Source organism: Armigeres subalbatus, chromosome 3 (assembly GCF_024139115.2).
Source record: "Armigeres subalbatus isolate Guangzhou_Male chromosome 3, GZ_Asu_2, whole genome shotgun sequence".
In the NCBI taxonomy this organism is placed as follows: Eukaryota; Metazoa; Arthropoda; class Insecta; order Diptera; family Culicidae; genus Armigeres; species Armigeres subalbatus.
This window is the reverse complement of record NC_085141.1, coordinates 92,997,971-93,023,826: the sequence shown is the minus strand read 5'-3', so window position 1 is coordinate 93,023,826 and position 25,856 is coordinate 92,997,971. Positions and strand designations below refer to the sequence as shown.

At 40.1% G+C, this 25,856-nt stretch overlaps 1 protein-coding gene and 1 long non-coding RNA gene across 3 annotated transcripts in view; one reads left to right on the top strand and one right to left on the bottom strand.

Annotated features, from left to right (window-relative positions):
* The window catches only part of LOC134223901 (uncharacterized), a 102,995-nt gene that overhangs the window by 17,927 nt on the left and 59,212 nt on the right, over window positions 1–25,856 (top strand). The gene's annotated exons all lie outside the window — the stretch shown is intronic.
* On the bottom strand, window positions 13,475–15,007 carry LOC134220366 (uncharacterized). Of its 2 annotated transcripts, XR_009981875.1 has the most exons (4): window positions 14,567–15,007; window positions 14,428–14,506; window positions 14,302–14,370; window positions 13,475–14,178 (listed from the first exon to the last, which is right to left on the bottom strand). It is a non-coding gene; the product is annotated as an uncharacterized LOC134220366 (long non-coding RNA). The 2 variants fall into 2 exon arrangements; XR_009981874.1 differs by having other exon boundaries at window positions 14,428–15,007.

Genomic DNA, 25,856 nt, shown 5'->3' with positions numbered 1-25,856 from the left:
GGATTAAATGAGATTGTACTTACTCAACTAAAGATAGGTGGATTTAATGATTCCCGCATTTTGGATCTGAATAAACTCGATGTATGAAAAAGTGTTCAAATTTATTCGCGATACAAATGCAGGGCTGATAGCAGGTCACTTTTTAGTGACTTGATCACTATTTTGAGTCTAGTCACTATTTGCATCCAAAAGTCACTATTTTTCGGAAATTGGTCACTAAAGTCACTATTTTCGCATCGATGCAAACATCCTATTAATTATTATTGCTGATGTGACGACGAGCGCCACCATACGCATCGGGCCGAAGTAATCAACTCCGACAAATGTGAATGGTCGCACATATGGAGTTACACGAACTTTTGGCTACGGCGCCATTGGAGGAACGTTGGGAATGGCCCGACGGATTCGACAAGCCATACAATTTTCCATTACCTTGCACACAACCGAACGAAACCTCGAGTTTCGTGGGACGCTAAAAGAAGTCAGCTTCATAACATCCTTTAGAATTTTATCACCAAAACGCAATGCACAATGGTCCCAGAGTCGAATCTAGCAAGACAAAAATGTTTGCGCCAAAACTATTAGTTTTAGATATACAGTGTCTTTGGGAAAAAAATGTCATACTTTTTGACGATTTTTTTCCATGTAATGAAATTGGTACCTATATTTCAGAAGTTCATAATATCAACTTTGTTGTAACAGACGTGTTGTAACAGAGTATTTCGTAGATTGCATACTGATAGCTGTCATGTATTTTGGTGAAGACTTGTGCAATGTTCCACAAAGTTGTAGAGCAATTAATTTTGAGCAACTTTGCCGAAGAAACCATTCTTCTATCACTTATGGTTCACAAGTTATAAGCTTTCTCAACAAATACATTAGGGCGGTCCCTAAAAATCGGTATTCTTCACATAACTTTTTATACATTCATTTCTCGCATAAACTTTGTTCCGAGCACTTTTAGGACTTTTGAAGACGCACATTTTTGTTAAAAAATGGATCTATCTCTTATAACAAAAAAGTTATTTGAGTTTTTGTATGAAAAACATGTTTTTTTCATATGCACACTTAAATCATTTCACAGATTTCGGTGAATTTTGCTTCAATTCATCGAAATCTCAACAGCAGAACTGTTCGGTAATTATTTCACCAAATTTTCTGCGATTTTTCCTTTGTTCAACTGTCAAAATTACCGAAAATCTGTAAAATTATTCACCGAACAGTTCTGCTGTTGAGATTTCTGTGAAATTTCACAGAAATCTGCGATTTATTTTAAGTGTGTGCGTATACATATTTCAAAATGAAGCAAACCGATTTTCAATCTATTGGTTCTATTTGAAAGCTTGCACTTATCTTCGTTTATGGTGGGGAAACTGAGAGAGCGTTTTATTTCATTTAAAAAAAAATATGTTTTTAATCGAAAAACGGCTATTTCTTGATAAATAAACGAGATAGGTCCATGGGTCTTCAACAAAAAGATGTGCCTTTCTTGAAAACCGTTTTTTAATATGTATTTATGTATTGATTTTTGAGGGGTAATTTGTATGGACCACCTTTAGAACTTCTAAAGGCACATCTTTTTATTGAAGACCCATGGACCTATCTCGTTTATTTATCAAGTTATAGCCGTTTTTCGATTAAAAACATTTTTTTCAAAATGAAATAGAACACTTTCTCAGTTTTCCCACCATAAACGCACCATGCGAGCTTTCGAATAGAACCAATAGATTGAAAATCGGTTTGCTCCATTTTGAAATATACGCATATGAAAAACCCAAATTTATCCACCAGTGGTGATTATGCCTTTCTCGATTCAATGTGTTGAATTCGAATTAGTATGGTAAATGCAACGTAAATTGCCTACATTTTGGGGGTTAAAAGCTTTGATACGATTATATCACGCTACTTAAGAATTACTCAATTATGAGAGTAATGGATTGCGTCACGGCTAAATTGATTAATGACTTAAAGTGTGCATGTAAACAGCGTATTTGTTAAAAGAAAAATAGAAATATTATTTAAACCGAATGAGTTATTAACAAACAAAAACAATAGTGTCCAACTAGGAAAGTTTCTCCGTCGAATGAAACTAGTTGCACTCGAATCGGTCAAGTCCTTCTATATGAAACGTGTTTAACATTAAAAAATTCCCGGGGCTACACACATCCACACACACACACAGACGGACATTTACTCAGTTTTTCGAGCTGAGTCGATTGGTATATAACACTATGGGTCTCCGAGCCTTCTATCAAAATTTGGCTTTTGGAGTGAAATTATAGCCTTCTGGTACAACTTTGTTGTACGAGAAAGGCAAAAACATGTTTTTCATACAAAAACTCGAATAACTTTTTTGTTATCAGAGATAGATCCATGTGCTCGGAATGTGCTCGGAACAAAGTTTATGCGAGAAATAAATGTATAAAAAGTTATGTGAAGAATACCGATTTTTAGGGACCGCCCTAACGTATTTGTTGAAAAAGCTCATAACTTGTGAACCATAAGTGATAGAAAAATGGTTTCTTCGGCAAAGTTGCTCAAAATTAATTGCTCTACAACTTTGTGGAACATTGCACAAGTCTTCAAAGAAAAATTAAAAAGTTGATAATATGAACTTCTGAAATATAGGTACCACCCTAATTTCACTACATGGAAAAAAAATCGTCAAAAAATATGATTTTTTTTCCCAAAGACATTATATATCTAAAACTAATAGTTTTAGCGCAAACATTTTTGTCCTGCTAGATTCGGCTCTGGGACCATTGTGCAATGGCGGATACTGGGAATGATTCGCAGATGCTTCATGTTCGAAGCCTGACCAACACGATGATATGGTGGCCTGTGATGGTTGTCATAATTGGCATCATTATTCATGCGTTCAAGTCGATGCCATGGTTCAAGATCGAGCCTGGAAATGTGCATCCTATGAACTCCCTACAAATCGAATCTCAATCCAAAACACCTTCGAAACTGGTGTAACGGAGGTGTCTAAAAAGGGTGCTTTACCCAAAATGCCGGGATTGCAATCGAAGTCGTGCAGCCCAAAAATCTGGATCAAATCTGTGCAGGCAGCCGAAAGTCGAAGAAAGTGACCGGTGAACGTCAAACGTCAAACACCAGCCAATATTACACTGCCAAATAAAGTTATCTCCTCTACCAAACTTCTCTTTACACAACCACTTGTTAGTCAGGAGCATATAGTTCAGCAAGCTCACACGAATGCTTTCGACAATCGACATTTCGTTGATGAGTTTGACCTATTGAATGTGGGAGAAGCATTGGTTAACCCGGTCAATTCTGCCGGTCAAAACCGAAGGCTAGCGGGGAATAGTGTCGGTCGTGCTCGTGGTGATGATTGGGAAAATTGTGATATGCTTCGTGAATGCGATGAAGATGCATGCAGTTTGCCAAATGTGAGCGAGGCGATAATACCTGAAAGTGGTAGTTACCTGATGCGAAACGACCCACCTCTACGAAATATAAGTGATGACCGTCACGATCAAGCAGGAATAGGCCAAAGCAGAGCGAGAATTGGGGACCGTATTAGACACCCGGATCTGAGATGCGACGTATCCACCAACTCAGGGTGCAACAACGAGGAAAGGTATGTCGATGGCCCAACACATCGACAACTGGCTGCCAGGCATGTGATGGGAAAGGATTTGCCTGTTTTTCGGGAAACCCGGAAGAATGGCCGATTTGGATAAGTAATTTCCGATTTTCGACGGCTACTTGCGGATTCTCTGACGATGAAAACCTTATTCGTCTTCAACGCTGCCTCAAAGGTCCAGTTCTCGAGGCAGTTCGCAGCAGACTTCTATGTCCAGCTAGTGTTCCACACGTGATCCGTACGTTAGAGATGCTGTACGGTAGGCCAAAAACATTAATACGCTCTATGGTAGAACAAGTTCGTCGACAGCCTTCTCTAAGGGTCAATGACCTGGATGAATTCATCGAATTCGCATTAATGGTCGATAATTTGGTGCAACACCTGAACTGCCCCTATTCGCATAAGCGTCCCATGTCAGTTTTCTTCAACTTGAGAAATATGAAATTTTTGAATGCGGGCGTCCCAGCACGCAGAGTTGTGATTCATCTGATCCACAATAGCACTCTGCGGACGTCTCACCAGAGCAGAGGAAGTATCTCTTGAATGCGGGCGTACTATGACGCAGAATTTCATCTGATACACAATAACACTCCATATTGCGAGCGTCCCACCAACGCAACGTAGAAGAAGAAACTCTTGAATGTGAGCGTTCCACCACGCAGAATTGGTATTCCAATCCACAATAACACTACTTTTTATGCAGGTGCAGGGGAAAAAACTTTTAAAAGAAGGCGTCCCAACACGCAGAATTGTGATCTTTCCGATCCACTATAACACCATCCCAAGAAGCGCATTTTAGGCTGATTTGTCTGCAGCACGGCAGGAAACGGCAAATTTGACAGTTAGTCTACACCCAGGTTTTTTTACGCGGTTGGAATTCATTTTTTTTTTCGGTTAACCTGCTGTTTCATAGCTTTTCAAATACCCCCTGAATTTTGTTTGATTTTTTTCGTGGGGTTAACTCATTGTTTCATTGACGCAGAAGGTCTTAAACCAAACCGTGTAAAAAAAAACCTGGGTGTATATATTTTCTGTCAAATTTTCCGTATCCATCGCTGATTCGCTGAATTGCGTTTGGGGCTTAACTCATGTATGACAAGTGTGCTGCTTGGGATTCTTCTTGTGAGCATCTCACAAATGCAGAGGAAGAAACTGTTGAATACGGCCGTCCCACATTGGGACGGGAATAGTTTTATGCTGAGACGAGACCTGCAAAGACGCTGCTTCTTTTCTCTTGTTTTGATACTTGTTCTTCTTTTCATCACAGTTGACCATCGAGTTTCAACTGTTTACTTGACTGTTTCACCTAAGCCCCAGGTGGACCCATCTGAGCACAATAAAAGTGTATCCAATTCACGAAATAGTGAATTCATTTTCATAAGGATTTTTATACCGAGAACAAAACACAGGTTTATTACTGATTATTAACAAGCTAAACGGAAGGTTTGGAATACTCGTTAAAGTAAAAAAGTCTTGGTAAAACAAAAATGATGTGGAATATTTTATTTGGGATACCAATACTTTCACTCAAAAAGCTGCTGGTTGCACCTGACAGTTCGTGACAGCAGTTGACTGGCAGCAGCTGAAGTTACATTTTTTCCTCTTTGCAGGTCTCGTCTCAGGTTTTATCATGCCAGGCAGTCAAAGAAGAACAAAACCACGGCAGCTGCAGAAGCAACCACAGCCAAACAAATGACAGTCAACACATGCTTTTACTATTTGCTCACCCACAATTATTTTTTTCGTACTATAATTTCACAACGTTTAAGGTTCCCCCAAACACACGCGACGCGACAATCGCGACGCGATTCTATCGCTTGGCGACAGCGATTCTGTCGCCGTTGGTATGGAAGCGTAAATAGAACATTGCCTGCAGTGACCCAACGATAGAATCGCGGCGACTAGTTATCGCCGTCGCGGCGATGAAATCGCTTAGGTCTGGGGGAGCCTTTAATCATTTTTTTGTGGCAAATATTCATTTCGATTCTGTTCTGTTTGTGCAGCGCCCGACCCGGAAAAATGCAATCCAATCCATAATAACCTTATTCTTCTTGCGAGCGTCGACCACAAAGGCAGATACTCTCGATTAATGATGGTCCAGATCGGACAAAGCGCAATGGACCCAAAAGCTATGGCCAAGTTAATCCATTCCAGCCACTCTGTACGTTAATCCATTCATCTGTTTGTTCTTTTCGAATGTTTCTGGTTAAAGTTTCTGATAGACTCGTGTTCGGGGAAAAACAATAATAGACAATGAAACTTTGACGAGCGGAGGTTCTGAACCGTGTTTCCTTTTGAATTATCACTTCAGTCTTTCTACATTCATTTACTGTGACCATGCGCTAAGCCGTACAAGATTTATTATGTTTCATCAACCTTCTGGCTGCAAGCCACGGAAGCTAACTTTTAGCGAAACAACCGCAGACACATAGAAATAGAATACCCTCAAATGACTGCCGGTAGACTTGGTTTCTTTGTTCTTGACGGTTGTACCATAGCCAATACAAAACATTATTCTTTTAAGCATAACAAGCAAGATTCTGGAATGAGTTTCAACTCGAGCCTAATGAGAGTTCTTTTGTGCAATGAGAAATTTCACTCATATTAGTCACACAAGAGTCGAACTGCACTCTAGCGCCTTGTCTTTTACAAGTGGGGGTGAATAGTCTGAGATGCATCTACTCAACATAAGGCTCGACATTGATTGCGAATTAAAAAAAAATCACAACTGCGATTTTTTTATTTTATTTTGTATTGTTTTATTTTTTTTTTCGTTTCGTTATAAGATGAATATAGGAACATAGTCGTAGGAAAAATGAATTTTCCGCCTCTAAATAACCAAAATAAAAATAATAACATTTACTTAGTGCTGGAAAATGTATACGGAGTACGGATACAAAAAAGGCATCACAAACGCACAATATGTTTCCCAAAAAACGTTTTGAGTTATAACCTTGAAGTCAACTTTACAAGTATTTGATATGTACATACCAGACAACTCCCCCTTAATTATGTTGTTCTATAACCTGCGCTGTGGTGCTATTCTCATAGATTGTATCAATTGTGTCTAAAGGTGAAAAATAGCAGCTCTTTTCTTCCAACAGGTGCGGAAACAATTGCTGTTTTATCTTTCTCGTGTCACATACTGGTACTGAAAGGTCATACGCTCACTAATAAACGAATTTGTAATTAAAGCTGAGTACATATGTCAGTACAGTTTAATTTGTATGCATACATATTTGTGTGTAACCGATTTCAATGCAACAAGTTTCATTCGATGTCTTTTGGAATGTTATCACGGTCGAGTCACATAAATTTGTGTCTAGCCACTAGATGGATCTATCAAGTCTTTTCTGAATCTAGCGGGTTTTGCTTGGTGGCCTATGTGAGACGAATCTTGATCTTTATGAACCAGATCTCCAGATATATACATATGCAATTAGTAGGAACTGTTGACTTTGTTGCAAACGGACGGTAACGGTTCTATTTTTATTTCGATTTCACATGACCCTAAATTGAGTCGAGATGTGAGCGTCATCGATTAAAATCTTTAACACGGGAAACAAGAAAAATTGACGTGAATTAGTTTTGAACCGTTCTGATTGTATTGTATCTAAATTGTAAATCTAATTGTTGAATTGTGAAATATGTTACACAATTACTACTGCTATTATGCTTAATTTTTGCATTGAATTTCGTTCGCTAAATTATACGTCATTATTGCACGCCGTTGAATAATCTCATTGAAGTCACGACTGTGATTCAACTAGATCCGCACCATCAAAAATACCCAAATAGAGAGCCATGTTGGTCCGTCCTACACATCAGTATTATATAAATTCGACGGAGCAAGACCTTCGCATCAACTTTCCTTCCATTTCGTAGGCTTATTTTTGGTTCTCTAGAAACTTCGTGTGATTATAGCTCTGCTCTATTAGTTTGTAACCTATACAGACCCTCTTCGCATAATCGACATGAGCGCACGCTCGGCCCAGCCATGCAACGCTGGGAGTCCAGCTTCTAATGGATCGAAAAAGAGATATGACGCCCGTCCGTGATGTTCTTAACTCGTCGTCGCTGCATTACTTAAGTTGCCCCGAAACTATCAATTACTTCATCACGCAATCTCCGCTGAGTGATCCCAAAACTTTTACCCACATTCATCGGTACTTGTCCGCTATGGTGCAAACGCCATTCCCACCCGAAAACTCCCTTTTTCGCTCGTGAATGGCTCCCCATCAGATTGGAGTGCGTACCTTTGCAGTCACTTATATTTGTATGATGGACGTATGACGATGGCGATTCGGTTCATGTGGCAAAACAATAATTATGCTCCCATCGTCTCCACTGGCACCGTACAGTACCAATAGCCATATGTTATCATATCGTCGAAATGTGCTGTACCTATATTTTTCGAGATCTGCGAACAGCTAATCGGCAGTATGATGGTTTCTGGTTTAGAATCTGGGCCAACATTAATACTGCAGGTTTGGAATCTGCATTATAGATTAGTGTGAAATAATTAAAAAAATAGAAGGGTTGTGTACAAGACACGACTGCTCGAGATAAACTACGTAAATCCTCTTCGTGCATGGGTTCCCAAACTGTGGGGCGCGACCCTCAGGGGAGTCGTGAGCTGATCAATGGTGGGTCGCGAAAGACAAATCATGATTCATACTTTTGTCACTATTTAGGCCCAACAATCTACTCCAGCTTCAAGATTAGGATCTGAGTAATGATTGAATGATTAGAGAAAAACAAACTTTACGAGGTCGCGTGGACTTCGAGGCCGTGCGGTTTGTTTGCGACGTCAGTAATCTGGACACATTTGCTGTGAAGTGTGGATTTTATTTCCGCCCTGATAAGGAGAAAATTATAAAATAAAAGCCAAAAAATGTCCAATGGTCCACAGTGGTGTTGTGTGAATGTCCAATACGTTGTATAATGTTAGGTGTTAAGTGTTCAGTCTGTACAACCTCTGATCGAAGACTGTATTTCTTTTCTGTGTTCTGTGTATTTTTATCCATTTTCCAAAAATAAATGCGTTTGGTGCCTGGTGAGTGATGGGTCGCAAGCAATATGAGAAGTGATACTTAATTATACCCAAAATCATAAGGATAGCAGTCGTTGCTATTCTCAGCGTTTGTTTTATTTAATTAAATAACCGTTGAATTACCTGAAGATGTCGTACGGTGCATATTTTGAAAAGTCTTATTTATTCATTGCAGCTGACTACCCACCCATTAGTACCTGTATACAAACTGTATTGTTTAAAAGGTCGTGCTAGGAAAAACTGTTGTCAATAAGAATATATCATTGTGAAATTTTATTAAAGTCAAAATGGATAAATCAAGGGCCAACAAATTCCAAAAATGTTGTGCAAATATTGGAAATCCAAATTCTACTCGCTCCAGAAAACTGAAAGTTGTGTCGGCATCTATTTAAAAAAATTCGCTGACGCACCCGCAAAGTGAACGGTGAACGAAACGCTCTTTTGTGTTTCAGATTTTACAGCTTAGACAAATTTACTATAGTACATCAAATATCACAATTTTGTAAATCTGGTCATATGTGTGTAATATTGGTATAAGAAATCTAGGAAAATATACGCCCTTTCCAAATGTTGGTCCACATTTATGTTAGATGATGCTAAATTGCTTCCTAAACAAAATTTTATATGTACAAAATGTTTCGTTGGTTGATGATAGGCTGCTGAACCTATATTCGGCGCTGTAGGCATACGGCAACACGTAGGCAACACGCTGATAAATTTTCACTCAATATGAACACGAAAAAAGTTTTGTTAGAAATAAGAAAAAAATCATCGATTTCTGAGATGAGTTTTTTGCAATATTGATTTTAATTTTTAAAACTATTTTTTTCAGTGTAGAAATCGGTTTTTATTTTTGGATATTTCAAGACAAAATTTTCAAAACGACTTATCTGCTTTTGTAAACAAAAGTTCAAACGTCGATTTGACGAATCTGATAGCACTCCCACGCAAACCAACACCATCAATAGGTAGCTGAAGGTTTCTGCTACCTGCTGGTGGTGTTGGTTTGCGTGGGGCTGCTATCATATTCGTCAAATCGACGTTTGAATCTTTGTTTACAAAAGCAGATAAGTCGTTTTGAAAATTTTGTCTTGATTTTTCCAAAAAACTTCAGGGAATTTCACGACAGTCCGCCATACAACACTTTTTTGTAGATCTTGTCGAGGGCACTTGCAAGTCGAGTCAAGTACGAGACACTGAAGACGACCTTACTGTTGAGGTCGAAATACGTATCTGTCAAGGAACAATTAAGTGGTGGAATTAAATAGGATTGTACAAACTCGTCTTACGACAAGTAAGACATTCCACTAAAAAGCTCAAAATAATTTTCTTAACATCGATAGACCGATTAATCGATGAAATAATCGTTAAAATTGCAAGCAATTGTTTATTCCGGCTGTTCTATTGTGCCATTGAAAGCTATGGACCGCAGCTTGAAACAATTGGGTTTCAATAGAGATTTTAAAATTTTCCATAACTCCCTGCTGTTGTTCCGATACTGATCAATTTTCCTCTGAATGTATTCACAACACGTTGTTTTCAACGATTGTGAATATATGTACCTATTCCAATCATAACGACTATGTATTTGCAAAAATCTCATGTACAATTTATCTTGATGCTCAACTGGTCTAAATTTTACCAGCTGTTCGCGTTTTTTAAAGATACAAATTTGTGTTCAATTAACTTATTGCTACTCGTTTTCAGAACACTTTCTAATCTACCTACCTACCTGGTTGGCTACAGCGCGATACACCTATGCTTGGCGTATTGTAGAGCTCCATAATCGTCAGTCTTGGGCGACGTTTCTCCAGTTCCCCCGAACGTTTAGGGTCCCCACCGCGTGCAGCCAGTGTGTTCATAGCCTTCCACGAAGTCGCCGGCCCCTATCTGGTTCTCTGTTGAATATTGTTTTCGCTATTTTTTCTTCTGACATTTACACTAAATGACCAACCCATTGAAGTCTGCCGTATTTTATACGATTCACAATATTTTCTTCTATGTATACTTGATACAGCTCATGATTCATGCGTCTCCGCCACACACCATTTTCTAGTTTCCCTCCGAGTATTGTACGCAGCACTTTTCACTCGAAAACCCCGAAAGCTCTCCGGTACGCCTCTTTCAACGTCTATGCTTCATGTCCATAAAGGGCCACTGGTAGAATCAGAGTTTTGTATAGCACAACTTTCGTTTCCGTCTGCATGTTGCGGGACCTAAGCTGGTTACGTAATCCGTAAAAGGCCCTATTCGCAGCAGCAATACGTATTTTCACTTCACGGAAAACGTCATTGTCACATGTCACAAGCGTTCCAAGGTAAACAAATTCTTCAACAACTTCAAACAGATCGCCATAAAGCACTTCCTCAGCACCAACACCTCTATTTCTACCTGCCACCATGTATTTTGTCTTGGTAGAGTTAATTGTTAAGCCTATCCTCGACGTCTCCCTCTTCAGTGGGACAAAAGCCTCCACTACTGCTCTGCGATCGATTCCGATGAGGTCGATGTCCGCAAAGCCCAGGACCGTATGCCACCGTGTGATGATAGTGCCGTTCCTCTGCACGCCAGATCTTCTACAAGCGCCCTCGAGTGCAATGTTGAACAGTAAATTCGATAGTGCATCACCCTGCTTCAATCCGTCTAACGTCACAAACGAGGTTGTCACTTCGTCTGCAATCCGAATACTTGATTTCGAGCCATCCACCGTTGCTCGGCCCTTACGAAAACCTGCCTGGTATTCGCCGACGAAGGACTACTCAAGCGGTCTCAGTCTGTTGAACAGGATACGCGACAGAATTTTATACGCCGAGTTCAGAAGGGTGATCCTTCTGTATTATCACACTCTAGTCTGTGCTCATTCTTATAGATTGGGCATATGAGGTCATCCATCCAGCCAGTAGGCAGTTCTTCATCCTTCCATATTTTCTGGATAATGTGGGGGATTGATTGATGCAGCTACTCACTTCCTTGTTTTAGAAGCTCGACCGGGATCTCGTCCTTCCCAGCAGCTTTACTGTTTTTCAACTCGTTTAGAGCCTTCTTAACCTCGTTCAGCGTTGGTGGTTCCACAGCTTGACCGTCACCGACTATGTCCATCCTGCTCCTTAATACACCTTAATTTTCACCGTTCAACAAAAATCTTCGAAGTGCCTCTTCCACCTAGCTGCCACCATAGTCTTGTCTGTCAGCAAATTCACCTCTCGGTTATTGCATATGTCGGGCACTGACGCAGTATTGACAGTTGCGTAAAATCTCCGCATATCGTTTCTATACATGTTCTCCTGCATTTCAGCTATCACACTCTCTTCGTGTTGCCTTTTTTTCTGCGGTGGGTTCGTTTCTCTTCTGCCCTTGCTACATTGTACCGCTCACTGTTGGAACGGGTACGAGCACTAGCATTTGACTCCTAGCATTATTTTTCTCGCCCGTCACTCGCTGGCACGTTGACTTTGGCGTCGCTGTGCAGTGCCTAACACTTCCTGCGCTGCTGTAGTCGCAGCTTCGTAGATATTTGCCCACAATTTGTTGACGTTGCCAGATCCGGTGGCATCTCCTTTCCGCTCGTCCAGCTTCTGGTGGTACTGTTCAGCAACGTGACGCTGTAAAGTGGCGCCCGAATTTTTGCAACTACAAGGTAGTGATCCCGAGTAGCACACTTGTTACATATCAGTCACTGTGACTCATATGCGACCAAATTCAGTCACATTGGAGTTGCTGCAACCAAATTGATGTGAACTGTGCTACTAGGGATCCGAGTCAATGTTGGGACCTCTGAAGGACCTTACATCTATAACATCCGAGAAATGTCGTCCGTCGATCAGCACGTGGTCTATCTGTGAGCAAATGTCTCCACTCGGATGTTGCCAGGTGTGTTTGCGGATATTCTTACGTGCGAAGTAGGTACTGCTGATTGCCATCCCAGCAGCAGCAGCAAAGGTCATAAGTCGTAGACGATTATCGTTGGTAGCGGAATGAAGGCTTTCAGTACCAATGACAGGGCGAACGAAACTTTCTTTTCCGATCTGCGTATTTGCAACCCCGATGACAATCTTTACACCGTAAAGTGTTCGCTATGGGGTCCACCGCCCAGAATTCACCTTCTCCAGTTCTCGGGCACCATATTTTCTAGATTGCTGCCACACTCAGGCCGACCTTCTGCAGCTCACAAGCCAGGAACCCAACACGTGCGGGTTCATTCAAAGTTCTCACGTTCCAAGATCCGACTTTCCAATCGTTGTCCTTTATTCGTTGCCGGGTCTGTTGCCGTTGAATCAATCCATTTGCTCTACTTTTGCCATTTTTGGTAACTGTAGCCAGGGCTGACAACAGTCATCGTCTTAGCACGAAATGCCACGACGAGGTGCTACATCGTCAATGACGCGCACGATGTTAGCTTTCGTCGTGTAACCAAACCGTCATGACGACATTGAAGAACAAAGACTTCATAGCGTTATTCTTCAAACGACAGCTGCCATGCGAAGATTTTTATTAATCCTTTGTAATAATGAGTTTGAAGTGATGTATGAAATCGTTATGTATGTTATCGGGACATTTATGTTACCAAAGTTCCTACTATTTGTTTATTTGAGACGCCATTTTGTTTTTAACCAATCCGTCTATAATGACGTCAATTGTATGAAGAAGTGACGACGAAAATCGTCATAACTTTTTGTTCCGCGACTATCGCCGTGGTAAGCATGCAGCACGAAGAAAACGAATAGGTGTTGCGTCGTGCAATGTTATGACAGAGACTAATTTTTTTCGCTTTCTTCATACGACGAGAATGACTATTGTCAGCCCTGAATTGAAACTTGCCAGCTCAGGGACTTTGGGTTTGGAATCTACAGGGTCGTTATTGCTATGATTTTGAGCATAAACATCGCCACTTGTCGGCAGGGGGTACACATACTCGGCAGGAACAGTACTTACATTTTACTTTGGATGGAACACTGGTTGATTATGAATAGGGCTATGGAACAACGATGAAACCTAGAAGGGGGGGGGTCTAAATCCAAAGTCTAATTCACTTGCGAATCACAAGGACGTCGAGGCTTGACGGTTCCTTTCGAACCCGGGAAGAACGAGCAAAAGTGGAACTAGTGGAAATATTATTAACCGGGGTTTCCTCTGATTGAATATACGAGGCTATAATCTTCATAATAACAATACCGGTTTATTTGGTCACATCGTCACAGGAGAGGGGGGGTGGGTGGTTACTTGCGGTTTAGCTGCTGTTTGCTGGTCTGGTTGGCCGGATGGTGGCCACGGAGGTCGACGAGCGGTTGATCAGGCCGCCCATCGGAACGCGTTGTGGTTCGTCATGGCGTCTTGGCACACTGGGTTTGGCCGGAGGATGATGGGATTAAAGATGGCGTCGTCGCACAACGGTCGACGGGATTGAACCGGCTCTGGTCGTCGCTGACACCGACGAAGGCCTGGATTGGACGTTCACTCAGGCTTCTTCCTGCTGGGTCTGGTTCACTGCGCGTCCGGGAGTTCCGGAAATAGTATTCTGCCAAAGAAAGGCCACAAACAAAAGAAAAAGGCCCGCTGGACCTAACCACAACACATTAGACCCCTTATGACGTCCTCTCACTTAGCCTCTAACTTTTTCACATTTTAACAAATCATTTACCTTTTTCTTGTTGGTATTTTTGTTTGTTTTGTTTGTTCACTTGCTTTTTCTTGGGTTTTAATTCGTGTTCTACAATAATTTACTAACATTAGTTTTAAGTAATTATTAACTTTAACAATAACTAACCGTACTAATAATCACCGTTTTAGACTGTGGTGATTTTAATCCGTACTAACTTGCATGTTTGTACTAAACAAATAACAATCTAGAGAAACAATAAACAATTAATAACACTTCCACTAAAACGAGGTACTAACAAACTAACCTCAAAATTTAATAACATTTACACACGCGCGCACTACTATTACGTACAAGAATCCACAGCAAAAAGAGAACATTCACATTCGACATTCCATCTTTTATACTTTTCTAGGTATAAACATTGAACAATTACCATGTTCAATTTTTATGTTTAATTTTATTGTTCCGCACCCTATTGCATGATTTCACCCGTGCTCCATCTGCACGTCATTCAAAATGAGCGGGGTAATGTTTTGCTCCGTTGCTCAAACTGCTCGATTATGCGTGGCCACTCACAACTGACAGTATTGACATTTATACGCTCTATCACACCACCCATGTCATTGATGAAGCGATGCTCATAGCTGAATAACTTTCCAAACGGGTGTATTGGGTCGAAATTGGGATAATGAATTCGGGAAAATGGAACTTGTGGTGGAGCTACAAGTAGGATTTGTAACCGACGGTTACAGAATGTAGCATCTTCGGTAGGCTACCTTATCAGGGTTGCGCTACCTACATCGCGTTGAAGGGACTGCATTCTCGATGCTGACACGATGCAGCATGATGTGCACAGTTTTGTTTAGAGTCCCTCGCTGGTACTCGGACGATGATCAGCCGCCTCTAACATGGAGAACAGACGCTGTTGTGAGCCGATCCTGACATGGAGAACAGACGCTCAGTAAGAGTTGCACCTCCGGAGAGGAGCAAATCCCCCTTCCCTGTCAGCATACGACCATAGTTCCCACCGGGGTTGGTTACCCGATCTTCCCTAAGGTTGCTCGTATCCCGGCCAGCACCACGGGGAGGTAGGGATAGGAGTGGCTGGGTAAGAGGCTAAAGACCGCGAGATGGGGTCGCGAAGTACCAATGGTACGCTTTACCCAGCATTTACCGTGAGGCTAGGAGGATTCCTTTCAAAAGGCTCGGAAGATTCCTATCAAAAGGCTCGGAAAATTCCTTTCAAAAGGCTCGGAAGCTTTCCTTCGAGAGACTCGAAATTCTTCTTCTTGGAAGCCTTTCAAGAGTCTCAGAAGCGTCCTTTCAAAATACAGGCTAGGAAGCCTCCTTCCAAGAGGCTCGGAAACCTTCTTTCAAGAAGCACGGAAATCTTCCTTCAAAATGCTCGGAAGATTCCTTTCAAAAGACTTGAAAGCTTTCCTTCGAGTGACTCAAAATTCTTCTTCTAAGAGACTTGGAAACCTGCTGTGAGGCTAAGCAAAAGCCATTTAAAATGCTCATGCTTCATTTTAAGAGGCTCGGAAGGCGCCTTTCAAGAGACGCGGAAGTTTACTTTCTAAAGGCTCGAAGCCTCCAAAAGTCATCAAAGTCCTATAGAAAGCTAGATGTATAAACTAAATTTGAATTGGAGAGTAGTACGGAATAACTAAATTTCACACAAATTTTTGGAGAACCATATATCTCATGAGTTATGTTCAATCAAAGTCAATTGCATATGTTCCGGATATTAAACCACCTTGGACATTAATTTACAATGTTCTGAAAACTCAGATGTGAATATGAACATTATGTGGAAAATTTTGATTTCAAATTTTTTTTGGAGTTAACCACTTTCTCTTCGATGCGACTCAAACCGTACGCTAGCGTACTAAGGGTCGTGGGTTCATTAAAGATAACTCTGCGCTTGTTCCATATCGTGGTGTAAAAGTAGACTGTATTTTCAACGAACTAAAATATTTCAACATGTTCGATTTGGATGTTGTACCATGTGTCGCTCATGACTTTTTTGAAACATGGGTCAATTAGGATCTACTTCTAATTAAAAAAACTTATTGCAAAGCGTGTCATTTCTGGGCATTATTTACAAGGCAGAGTAAACAGTCTGTTTAAACAACTTAACGTTAACACGAAGATCGGGACTTCCGAACCGAACTTTCTTCCGAGGCGAATCCAGCGCACTACTTCCGATGTTGGGTAAGTTGCCTGTATCTGGAAAAAAATCCAACTTTGGTATAAAAAGCGCATTAACTTTGTTCCGGATAGCAGAGATGCATCTGAACACGAGAACGCGTGTTCGTGTTCAAAACGTTCTGAACACTGCACACTGTTCAAGAGCACTGACCGAACTTAGCAACTTGTATCGTAGGAAAACAAACTCAAGCGACGGCATGCTACTCATTTTTCGGCTAGTAATGGAACACGTGGGCATCTAACGGATAGAAAACAAGCATGCTCGTATGTTTTTGCTTAGTTCGAAATCTAAGGAATCTTAGTTATTATGATCGTCTTGCTTGCGTACCAACCCAGTGCACACTGAACTGTGTTCAGAGTTCAAAAATTTGAACACCAAGGCACGCTCTTGGCTCATGTTCTGTTCAGGATGCATCTCTGCCGGATAGACATATCACATGAAGCAGCGCCGCAACAAGTGTGGCGAACCCCATTCGACCGAAGAGTGCGACAAGATGGAAGTGGCCGATCCCAAGTGCGTCAACTGTGGCGACAAACATCGGGCTACAACCAAGAACTGTCCAAAACGGGCGGAATTCCTGGAAATCCACCAGCACCCTACTGAAGAAACATCGAAGAAACACGGCTACCCATAGAGCGATTCCAATCCTCAAGCGACGGACAGCAGCAGCTGCGTCGGTTCAAGCTCCACCACCGCCAGCTCCACCCTCCAGCGAATGGCTCCCGCTCCCTCCTCCTGGATTTCGTCGGCAGCAGGAGAACGACAATGTTCCACCGGAAGAAACTGCTCCGCTCTACACCCCGGAACAACTGATGCCGATATTCGCGCAGCTCGCCACTCGACTGTGCGGATGTAAGACCCGTTTCGACCAGGTCTTCACTCTTGGCATGTTCATCATTGAAAATGGCTGCTAGGGTGAGCCTGGACGACTAGGACGTTTGCTCGCTTAAGATCAAAACCACCGAAACGCACCTAAAACCGGAGGTGAACGTCAACATCCTAGATTTTCTCATCAATCCTGGGGCAACAGTCGCTGCACAATCAAAACCGAACCATATGGAGCAACGACATGGAGGAAGGTAACTATACGATCCTGAGCCTGGATTCCCCCACTCGGCTGAGTTCGTCCGACGTACATTCAACAATCGACTTGTACATCACAAACATGAACGACCGTGTCTCCCAGCCGGTCGTTTACCAGGAGCTCAGCTCGGATCACTACCCGGTGGTAGCAGAAGTGGGCTCCTCGGTCAATCGGCATCAACAACTACCATCGTGTCGACTGAGACCGGTTCCAATGGTGTGTGGACGACAACATCGACTACCAGCGACATCCGGCCACACAGGAGGAAATAGACGATCAGCTCCACTCCATCCAAGAGATCTCCCAGGCCCGTGAACAGCAGTAAGCAACACCCTAACCATCGATACATTCACCAAAGATTTAATCAGTTTACGAAAAGTCGCGCTTAAGACACGTTACAATTGCTTGACAGAAATCATCCAGGTCAGAATGGTGGACCTCATCAATAATGATTTCTCTAATAAGATCCGCGCTCTTCCAGACTGCACTAAGCCATTTCGGAAATTTACCAAAATTCTAAAATCCAAACCTCGACCCATTCCACCTTTGGTCCCATTAGACAACAATGACTGTAGGGATCGCTTTATAACTCCTGCAGAGAAGGCTGCCGAAATAAGTCATCATTTTGTCAGCTCACACAATCTTGGACAGAACATTGTCAGTTCACACGAAGCAGCCGTCAACGAGCATGCTAACAACATCCATTTGATTCCCATCGACTTTTTGAAGCAATTGAAGATCTCAGCTGGCAAATTGACGGTCTATATAAAATCATCGAAAAACATGAAGGCCCCAACAACTTCCTGAATCTCGAGCTCAAACAAATGAGTGCTCCGTTCTTCGAGCACCTTTCGCTGATCTTTAATCAGTGTCCCCGTCCCATCGTCCTGGAAGTTAGCCAAAGTCATCCCCATCCGTAAGCCTAGGAAGGATCCATCCTCTCGGAAAAATTAAAATTAAAATGATGAAAATTAGGCGGTGGGCCAAAACATGCGTACCTTACATCAATTTGATGTCCGTGTTGGGGATACATGGACGGGATTGGTTTGTTCTGATATTTTACCGGGCGTGAAAGAAATAAATTTTGCAATAATTTGACGTTGTTAATCAATAGTTTCACTACAATTAGCAAATTGGTGGAAAGTTTGCGAATTTAAAAATCCATCGGAAGATAAAGGCGCTTTAACATTTGAAATTTTTCAAGATTACGTGACGGTCCCCGATTTTGAAATTTTGCACCCTGTATCCGAACCACTCATCCCCTTAGACGTAGTTTACGTCAAAATCATGAATAGTCCTTAGAAGTTAACACCTTCTACATTAGGTTTAAAATGGTTAGCCAATGATACGTATTCTTGCGCAATGTTAATGTGTCGTCCAGGCTACGAGCTATATTAATTGGTATTGAGAACCTTGACAAAAGACATCATATAGTTGAACAAACATTAATACCATGTTTCTATATCGAGTGGAATAGCTAGTAGACTGGACAGTGAATAGCACATAAGTCAAATATCAATTTTATGCTAAGCCAAATGCATGTTATGCTGAGTGACCCTCAATTCTGTTACAGTTCAAAATTAAGCCAAATGACCGTTAAAAATCGCACAACTTCAACAACCCGAATATGGAAACACCACACGGTCATATCGTACAAAATAAATAATGTAAAATGTTGATGCTCCCGCCTCGAAAATGGTCTAAAATAATGCAAAACCGATTCCATAATGACAACGCGGAACGGAAAGCAAACTGAAAAAGTAAAAGTTTGTACCCATACCATCTGTGTTATTTTTGGCGTCACCAATCGTCCTCGTCGTCATTTCGCTGAAGGTTCAAATTCAAAGGTATCTTAGAGGGAAACTTTCCGAGGTTCATCGCTACCGAAAAGTACTTTAAAAATTTGAATTGAAGCAATCAAAATCGCCAAAATCCATTTCACTTTCCGTTCCGCACTGACTGGAATAGGTACCCGGGCCAGACTTCTGCGTCTGTCTGTGCCTTCCATGACCTAGAGTGGCAATTATCCAAACCGAAATACACTACACTTCACTGCAGAGCATACCGAATCATTACGCCGCGCGCCGTCGCTGCCGATCGCTGGTATTGTTGTAATTGAATAAAAAGGTAATAATTCGCCCAGCAGCGTCATCTTTCCGCATTCACTTTTCGGTGGGCTGTCCGAATTGTATGGTGGCAAAACAATACAGTAGAATGATGCTGATTGAAATTGCTGTTAAATCTGTTCTTAAATCATTCATTCAGTACATTTCTGAAATAGACAATCTAATTTTTATATTATTGATAGGTTTCTAATCATAGTAGGGTCATATTTGACTAGAAGATTTTTGGTACATTAAATAATGTTACGATTTTCAGATTGTCCAATCGGAGAAATATAGGTAGAACAAAACCAGGCAAAATCATTATTTTTGGTATTATATTTTATACATACATATATTATGTACATTATTATTTGGGACTTAATAGTTTTACCTTTCTCGTATACTAAGTATTTAGTCTCCATGTTGATAATCCATCGTCATCTATTAGCTATACCAACCTTTCCTGATCTTTATACGCAATGGTTCGGCGAGAATCGCCGAGTTGAGTGAGTATTCTCGCATTAGAATACACAATAAAAACTTTTCGTCATGCATAAAAGCAACTCATTCATCGAAAAGTTTTGGTTTTTGCGGAAATTTACCTATACTTACATTACTTCAGGCGGCAGAATTGCGCGCCAAGTGCACAGCATGCGATTTTTATTTTCGATTTCTCTATTATTCGCATGAGTGCGCGCGCACATTACATCTATCGTCAGCAGCAAATAACCAGCCGGCAGAAGGCCCCCGTGGAGATCGTCCGTAAGCAATCAGTGAAACCAAATCAAGTGCCCACGCGAAGGTCAACTATTTTAAATTTGTTGCAGTAGCGGAAATGCTCTAGTTCGTATGAGCCTTTTCATAAGTCTGCTGATTTTGCGTAAAATGACGGTCCTTTTCGAAAATGATGGTTACGCAATTACTCGGATGTTTTGAAGAAGATTTAATTCAACTAATAAAAGACTAAAGCTTGAAATGTCTTTAGTTCTTTAAAGCGAACATAATTTTAATATTTTGTAAAATCGGTAATTTTCTTGGGTGCAATCTGCCAAAGTGCCTATGGGCTATTTCTAATTTCAAGTTTTTCAAAATTTGGGGATCTAAATCAACCCTCACGGTCCATGAACTAATTATAATGAATTTGACCCACTAGAATACTCATGAGCTAAGCATGTTCTTCATTGTCTGCGACAACCACTCCATTACAGCTATATGGATATGTGGAATTGGGGCAATACCGACGAGATGAGGTTCGCGAATTTTGTTTTCACTCCGTCGCTGGTCAAATAAAATCGAAATGCAAAGTGAAGGGCCCCACGACGATGTGCTCAACGCGGATGCCAGTTTCGAATGCCATCTCGTTAGCAGCTTCCTCCTCTTGACCAATCGCTCACTGAATTTTTGCAGACCTCAGCTACTGCATTGCAACATTGACGAAAACAGCACCACGTAGGAGAAGGAAAACATGAATACCCAGATCTTAATTAGATGGATCTCTTGCAGCGGAGCGCCTAGTAGGGTGGAGTGCTTGCGATTTTTCGATGGCTATCAAGCTGGAAGAAAACCGCAGAAACGATAGCGGCCAACATTGAAGTGCGGTTGAGGGAAACGAGCACTATTTTCCTGTGTATGATCTGATGGTTCGGTTGGCCTGATGTGGTCTGTTGGTGGCTTACATGATGCGACCCTCGCTGTCACTGTGTCAAACGGGCGAGTGAGATTGTGGCTTGGGCTAGCTCAGTCAGTGGGTCGTGGATTCAGTATGGTTCGTTGGGCTTCACTCTTTCTCTTCGGTGTGTGGCTTCCATGTCCACCGAGCTAGAGTCCGGGTAATTTAATTGTGTTGTGAACTGTCTGTGCTAAACCTGATCCAACAGTAACAATCGGAGGGAAACATTAACTAATCAGACATCGCACCGGCAGTGTTAGTGTTGGCTAAAGTCAGCTGTGAGTTGGATATATTGCTCATTTGCAAATTAAGCGTGTTTACTCGTGTGATACAGTGATTAACTGGGGTAAATGGTTGAGGAAATGCGCCAAAGTGAGATAAGTAGGTACCTACGTACTAGTTAAAAGGGATGTTACCTTATTCGAAGGGTTGAAAAATACTCATTAGGTTTAGATCACATCCAGGTCCACTTACGTCGTTGTTATTCGGTTCAAGTGAATTGGACGCCTGAACACTTTTGTTGGCCATATGAATGTTTAATACCTTGATTGGACAATGTTTTTGTTAAACGGCCACGAAAGTTGTGCTGTTTTGTTTTAGCAAATCATCTTATGGAATCGATGTGTATGGCATGAGTGAAATTTCAGACAAAACAATATCACAGAATATACCCCAAAAACAAATTATGTACTAATCGTGTTTTTTTTTTCATTGGTTTTAGGTAAGTAATCAAAGCCTGATGGAACAGAACATTGAGTCGGTAAGCTATATGCATGGATTTTCACAACATGTCTACTGTCACATATATAATATTTTATTAAACTGAGATAAGATATTCTAAAACTCTGTGAGATAAGTTAGTATTGAAACTACGTTTCTCGCTATTCATTAAAACTAAAAACACTATATAGTTTATAGTGTCTTTAACCAAAACAATTATCTTCGTGCATCAATACACTATTTTCTTTTTAAATCGGCCGTACCGGCTCTGAAGTTATGGCCAAAATATTTTTTTAGACAAAACCGAATGGAAAAGTCTAGCTCATTTTTCTGGCATTTACCCTCAACTGATTTGCTCGAAACAAGCTGCATTCAACGCAGAACCCTGTTACATTGTTTCCTATTGAAATTCAGCCGGATCGGACTATGGGCTCTGAATTTATGAATAAAATACTTTTTTAGACAAAAACGCGCAAAAAAGTCTCGCCCACTTAACGTTAACCGATTTTCTCGCAACAAGGTGCATTCGACGGAGATTCCTGTCCCATTGTTTCCTATTGAAAATTATCTGAATCGGGCTCAGAAGTTGTGGCCAAAATAAATTTTCTCCAAATAATAACGAGTAAAAAGCACACTTTTAAGGCGATTTGCTTGCAACAAGTTGTGTTCGACGAACAAGCTTGCTCCATTGCTTTTTATTGAAAACTAATTGACCCGGCAAACGTTGTCCTGCAAAGTAGGCGAAAATGTGCGTTGTGAACTCCCTATGCAAAATTCCCATACGAATCTGAATTTTAGTTTTTCATGATTTACTCAACCTTACTCGTAATTTTTGCATAAGGAAATATGATATAAGCCCGTCGGAAACTATATTGAACGTAACTGCCAAATCCATCCACCCGTTTTCGAGTTTTGCGGATACGAACACAGACCATTTCATTTTTATTATATAGATAGACTAGGCTGGTGGGGTCAGAAACTATGGTCAAAATGCATTGGGGGCCGTCCAGAAACCACGTGGTCATATTTTTGAAAATTTTCACTCGATCTTGCCAAAACGAGTATAGAAAGAACTGAAAAGTCGTATTTTTTTTTCGGGTGTCATAGGCCAAACTGCTCGGAAGTACATATCCTCGAAAGTATCAAAAATCATGTCAAGAAACAAAATGTCCTAAGCTGAGAATATATCCACAAATATCTATGTAATCATGAGACATGATATTACGGAGTTTTGAAACGGCTCGATCAACCAAGTTCTGAACGATGTATCGCTAAGCATCCAAGCAGGTCCATTGAGCCGATGCGATTTCATTTATTACTTTCACAATCTACAATAGACCTTCCATGAGTCGATGTTCTAAGATACGATATCGTCTGAAGTAGAAACCCTGCTTAAAAATTTATAAAAATTTTCCATAACAATTAGGAAATTTCCAATAAAGAAATCAGGGTACGAGCAATGAAAAAAAAAAATAAATAAATAAAATTTCCACGAATAATGCAAAATTTTCGTAAACAATTAAGAATTTTCCACAAAACAAAAATAAATTAACACTTTTAAAACCAAAAATTGCAATTATGAAAGAAGAATTTTTTATAAAGAAATCGAAATGTTTCACGGAAAAAAATACAAACATTCCATAAATAAATCAATATTAGCAATAAATAATTACAAAATTTTCCACAAAATAATTTTTTTTTTACCAAAAATTAAAACCTTTCCACGAAAAAAATCAATAAAGGGCATTAAAAAAAAGGAAATTTTCCATTAAAGAATATAAAATATTATATAAATTGAGCATTTTTCCATAGATTACCTCAATTTGATTTCTTTCTAGTATTTTCCTAATGAAAATTTTCTTATTTTTTCATTGCTCTTTATTGATGTGAAAGAAACCCAGCATTGCCCAGGTGTTGCAAATGTCACAATGAACTATTTGCAGCACCGCACTCTAGATCAATTTCCGTGCGTTTGTTTTGTTTTCCTCAACAGCTGACCCAAAATTGTATTTTATTGACTTTTTACATTTCCCCGTTAAATTCACCAACTTTTTGTATATACAAACCTTGCGGATCCCAAAACGAATCGATTAGGGAAAAATCTTGCATATCGGTCAACTCGATCGCGAGTTAATTCGTCAGGAAGGAAATCTCAACTCATTTTTATTATATAGATATTTTGTGGGTGGAAAAAAATATTTGTGGAAAAGAATTGATTTTCTGGAAACATTCGCAATTGTTTATTGCTAATATTGATTTATTCATGAAAATTTTGTTATTTTTTTCGTGGAACATTTTGATTTCTATTTCTGTATATCTTATTTTATAATTGCAATTTTTGCTTTTACAAGTGATAATTTATTATTGTTTTGTGGAAAATTTTCAACTGTTTACTGTTTTGCATAGAAATTCTATATTTATTTAATACTCATGCCCTGATTTCTTTATTGTAAATTTATTTTATTATGTAAAATTTCTATTTTTCTTTATTAAATAGATTTTCAGTCCAGAGCTGGCTCATCTCTCAAAATTTCTAATTCTCCATTGAAATTTTATTTGATTATCGACTCGTGGAAGCCAATGATGTCATAATAAACATATTTTCTCAGTTACTCTGATGGTTCTTTCGAATAATTTTCCAAGGAACTTCTATTCCACATATCGAATATGCTTCAGTCAATGGTCCTTTTATAAGCGACTCATAGAGTAATGAATGTATTATAGACCAATTATTATTTTGGAGTTCGGATCATTCGATTTATCCAATAAACCAACAAATGAATGATGTATGATATAATATCCCAGTAGGTCCATTGGGTTGATATGACTTCAATTATTATTTATACAAGCTATTACAGACTTTTTAGGTTATCATATCGCAGGAATTTCCTTAGTTCTAAGACCCTTTTATAAATTTAAAAAAAAATATTTAGAATTTCATGTTGATTTTTTAAATGCAAGCTTCTCTATGTCATAACCTTTTTCATACGCACTACAAGAATTTTGTGCATTTAGAACATTTAGGTGCATTATTGAATTTTTCGATCAATTATCCTAATTGTTCAATATCATAAAAACAAGGCTTCTTAAGCCTAAATTATTACCTACATTTGTTGTTGGATTAATTTTAAATTCCATGATCCTTTGAATTTTCAAGAATAATTATTATGGAGTTGTAAGGGAAACCCTTCAGAATATTGACAAGAAATTCTTCGGAGTCTCCACGGAAAAATCTTTAGAATTTCAACGACATTTTTTTCCGAAATTCTGTGGAAGAGTTCCGAAAAATGTTCGGTAGAAATTTTGAAGAACTAGAAGAATCCGTAGAAGGATCCGAAATGCATATTTACGATGAAAATTCCAATAAACATCAAATTCCGAAGAATTCCCAGTATAAATTAGAAAAAAAAATTCCAGCTGACTTTTTTTTTACAGAGTTTCTAATTTTTTTTTCAAAATCCTGGGCAACATTAATGAATCTACAAAGGAAATTCTTCTAAATTTCCAATGGAAATTTTCTGACGTAGAATACGTCTTACGGGAAAATATAGGGTGGGGGTCATTCTGAAAATCGAATTTAAGGTCACTCCTGACGGAATCCAAGTTTAAAAGTGCTCACGTTTTCGGGGGCACACCACTCGATACGGAAGCAACGCACAACTGTCATTTTTATTACTTCACGCATGCTGCGACGCAGCAAAGCTAAATCAACAAAAATGACAGCTGTGCGCCACCTCTGAATCGAGTGGTGTGCCCCCGAAAACGCGAGCACTTCCAAACTTGGATTCCGTCAGGAGTGGCCTT